This window comes from Hydra vulgaris, chromosome 08 (assembly GCF_038396675.1).
Source record: "Hydra vulgaris chromosome 08, alternate assembly HydraT2T_AEP".
Taxonomy (NCBI): Eukaryota; Metazoa; Cnidaria; class Hydrozoa; order Anthoathecata; family Hydridae; genus Hydra; species Hydra vulgaris.
This window is the reverse complement of record NC_088927.1, coordinates 18,200,001-18,205,473: the sequence shown is the minus strand read 5'-3', so window position 1 is coordinate 18,205,473 and position 5,473 is coordinate 18,200,001.

The following is a 5,473-nucleotide window of genomic DNA, read 5'->3' as shown; positions in this document are numbered from 1 at the left end:
GGAGCAAACTCCAAACATTTTACGTTTATACTTATGTTAAATAATGATGCTTTGCAAAAAATTGCGATGATTTGAGGCTGGGAACAAAAAACCATTTAACTTGACACCCCAAACGTGAGGAGCAACACGTTGATATAATATTCTTATATTCATTAATGAATTTCAAGTTTCATAGTATTATTTTTCAGTGTTCAAAATTATGACCATAAAAAGTTCAAACCCCCTCAATTTGAGTGGGTTATAAATTTTATATAATCATCATTTTTGAATGCTCAGAGATAATACTATGAAACTTAAAATTTATTGATGAATATTAGTCTAGTTGAGAATACTACAAAAAATATTTTATCAACTTGTTGCCTCTCACTTTTGGAGTGGGGGAGGGGGTATGAAGTTAAAGGGTTTTTACCTTCTCAGCCTCCAATCACCGCAATATTTTGCAAAGCATCATTATTTGACATAAGTGTAAACATACAAATGTTTGGAGTTTGCTCCATGACTGGAAGTTTGTTATCTCATACCTAAAAAAATTCTGAATCCGTCACTGATCACAATGATCCCAGCAAACATGTCAGCGTTGAATCAACGTTGAAAACCGGTCGCAGCGTAGAAAAAGCGTTACAGTCACAAAAACAACGCGCTTTCAACGTTGAATCAATGTTTGTTATTGTATACTAAATCGCGGTAAATTTAAACGTTGAATAAGCGTTGACATTGTAACGTAATTTAGCTTCTCAAAAAAAGACGTTTATTCAACGTGGAATCAACTTACCCAGCAAACATGTCAACGTTGAATCAACGTTAAAAACCGGTCGCAAAAGATGTTGCGGAAACGTTGACAAAGTAATCGATTTTGCAAAGATATGTAACGTTGTTTAATAGACGTTGATTAAACGTTATTGCGTAACGTTGAAAAAACGTTACTGAATGACGTTACAAAAACGTCGCAACTAAACGTTGAAAAAGCGTTACATAAAAAGCGTTGAATAAACGTCGCAACTTAGCGTTGAAAAAAAGTTACCTAAAAAGCGTTGCATAAACGCTGTTAAAGTAGTCTATTTTGCAAGGATTTGTAACGTTGTTAGTAAAACGTCAATTTAACGTGACTCAAAGACGTCGAATAATGGTTAAAATATAACGTTGAATCAACGCTTTAAATGTGCTGTACAAAATATCGCAAAATATTATTTAACGTAATAAAACGTGGCTATAATATATATTGATTTGACAAATAAAGCTAAATTGTAGGTTGAACTCTGCTCTTGTAATATTTCCAAATCAATTTTTAATACAAACAGTAATATACAATGATAAATATAAAAAAGCTTAAAATATACAATTTATAGATATATATATATAAAAATATAAACATTTTCTTTAAGATTTATGAGTGTGTGTGAGTGTTTGAATATATATTTATGCTATGTATAAAAATACAATTTACAGGATGTCGTATCGATAGGCTAGGATATCATTGAGATACAAAATCTAAATCAAAAAAAAAAACTTGTAATATTAGTAGTCTGAAAGCAAATGTAAAAAAAATGTTATTGAAATAGTATGATAATAATTAAATTTAAAAAGTAAATATAAATACATACATATAACCTATTAATATATACAATTTATATTTAAATATAAAATATGTAGATAAATAAATTATATATATATATTTAAACTATATATATATATATATATATATATATATATAAATTATACGTATACATATATAAATTATACGTATACATATATAAATTATACGTATACGTATATAAATTATATATGTATATATATATATATATATATATATATATATATATATATATATATATATGTATATATATATATATATATATATACAAATTATATATATATATATATATACATATATATATATATATATATATAAATTATATATATATACATATAAATTATATATACTATATATATAATAAATTATATATATATATATATATATATATATATATATATATATATATATATATATATATATATATATATATATAAATTATATATATATACATATAAATTATATATACTATATATATATAAATTATATATATATATATATATATATACAAATTATATATGTATATATATACATATATATATATATATAAATTATATATATATACATATAATTATATATACTATATATATATAAATTATATATATATATATATATATATAAACTATATATATATGCATATATATTTATATAAATATAATATATATTTATATAATTATATATAATTATATATTTATATAAATATATAAATTATATATATATATATATATATATATATATATATATATATATAAATTATATGTATATATATATTTATATATATATAAAATATAAAATATATATATAAATTATATGTAAATGTAAATTATATATATATATATATATATATATATATATATATATATATATATATATATATATATATATAAATATATATATATATATATATATATATATATATATATATATTCAAAACAATTTTTTGCTCTCCTTGACGATAAAAAAACACATTTAAGGAACAAAAAAAAAAAATCGACTATTTTTTCAATAAATTGTAAAATATTTAATGTTTAAGAAGAATAAAACTTAAGAAACACCTCATTCCAAGGCTCTTTTCTTTTTTTTACTTTCTACTTTTATTAAAATTTGAAAGTAACTTAAAGTAGGTAACTTTAAAGATCATTTTCAGTTATTCGAATTTTGGGTTATTTGAAGTAAATTCTTATACCCCTTGGAGGTTTGATTAACCAGGAGTTTACTGTATATATATATATATATATTATATATATATATATATATATATATTATATATATATATATATATATATATATATATATATATATATATATATATATACATATATATATATATATATATATATATATATATATATATAAATATATATATATATATAAATAAATAAATATATATATATATATACATATATGTATATATATATACAGTCACAGGCAAAATTAAGTAACACTAATGATAAAATCGAAACTCAAACAATAAAAACAAAATTATTTACGTCAGGATCTACATAACCGAAAAAATTTTATGTTTTTTTTTTAATTTGGTTCCAAAGGAAAAATATATATATTTATGCCTCTTTTAAACTCATTGCAAATTTAATTCTATTAAATGAAATTTGCTAACTAACAGTTTTTCTGTCCAAAATAAATGTGACCAAAGTAAGAAACATCTACATTTTTATTCTGAAATATGTTTTGTCAATAGCTACTCACTAAAAAGGATTAATATCAAAAATATTTTGTTAAAGTTATTAACAATAAGCATTTTAAACTATATATTTTGGAATTTAATTTTAGAAAAAGTAAGACTAATAATAATAATGGTTTATCATCAAAATTATTCATTGGACATCAGATCTCAGGTCACTTGTGATCGAAAAAAGGGCCTAACCTACAAGCAATATGATGAAAAATATTAAATATCAGTAAGTGATGTTAGAAAGATGTGTATAAAATATGAAACAACTGGTTCTGCTGAAAATGAGGAAAGACTTGGTCGCCCCATTAAGACTTCAACAAGAACCAATATCTTAATTGCACTGATAGAAAAAAAAAATACAACAATAACCTCAAAACAGATAGTTGAAAATACTTATTTAAATGTTTTCTGTCGAACTGCACAGAAAAGACTTAATTTAAGTGGTTTAATAATATAGGTGGTTTAAATAAACCTTCTTCAGAAAAGTAAACCCCTCAATAGTCGTATAAACAAAAAGAAACTTTTAGCACTTGCAAAACTGCATATTAACAAGAGTGAGGCATTTTGGAACTTAGTGTTATGGACTGATGAGAATAAATGTCAAATATTTGGCTTTAAAAAACGACAAAGAGTTTGGCGCAGACCTTGTGATGCACTCTTAGATAGAAATCTTACAAAAACAGTCAAGCATGGAGGTAGCTCGCCTATGGCTTGGGGATGTTTTGAATCAAATAGTGTCGGACAACTGGTGAATGTTGAATGCATAATGACAGGGAAGATGTATGTTGATTGGCTTTCAAAAAATTTATGTCAATCGGTTAAAGAAATGATTGCAAATTTTTTTTTCAAAATGACAACAACCTTAAATACACATGCAAAAATGCAAAACAGTTCTTCAAAAAAAAAAAAAGCTAACATCCTTAAATGGCCGCCACAAAGACCGAAACCTTAACTCTGTTGAAAATATATGGGCAATTTTAAAATCTAAAATAACTCCTTCAAAACGAACAAATATAAAATAAATTTTTATGCAAATCAGACATGATATTCTTGCATTTGTAATAAAATCTATTGACAAAACATTATACTATATAAAAAAAATGTTGATGCTTCTTACTTTAGTCACATTTACTTTGGACAGAAAAATTGTAAGATAGCTCATTTCATTTAATAGAGTTACTTTTCAATGAGTTAAAAAAAATTATAAATATTTTTTTTCTTCTTTACAATCAAATTTAAAAAAAGCATAAAACTTTTGCAGTTATGTAGATTACGACGTAAATAATTTTGTTTTTTTTGTTTGAGTTTTGAATTAATCAACAACTTTACATAATTTTGTGTGTCACAGTATATATATATATATATATATATATATATATATATATATATATGTATATATATATATATATATATATATATATATATATATATATATATATATATATATATATATATATATATATATATATATATATATATATATATATATATATATATATATATATATATATATATATATATATATATATATATATATATATATATATATATATATATATATATATATATATATAATTTATGAAAGTCAAATTTTACAACTAAAAATAGTCACAACTCCATACGTAAACTAACTAAATTAAATTTACTTCAATAGGTGTAACTATAAACCATCAATTTAAATAATATAATGCACTTTGTTCAAAAGATGGAAACCAGTAAAAATCATAACATTTCTCTGTCTTTGATCTACAAAAACTTTACTAAATAAACTCACACCTAAAATCAAATTATCACAAGTCAAAAAAATTTAGACAGTATTATTATAATCAGCTATGACCAATAGTTAATATTATATTTTATTTATTCTTTACCATATCAAAAACAAAGAAAAGTTAAATGCAAAGAGAAACACAATCATTCACCAACATAATTACATACATTCTTTTTCGGAGTCCTCTGTCGTCGTAAAATTAAATCCTTCGCCTACATCTTTATTTAATAATAGATACTAATTAGTAAGTATTTAGTAAAACAAATATAAACAAAAATGTAAAAACTAAAATGTAGAATCAGTGTAAACAGATTACGATATATATCTAGGCAATCATAATACAATAAACAAATCCAAATATTACTTATCCCAAAATAAATATAAGAAATAAGTTTATTTAATATAGTACATCACCGGT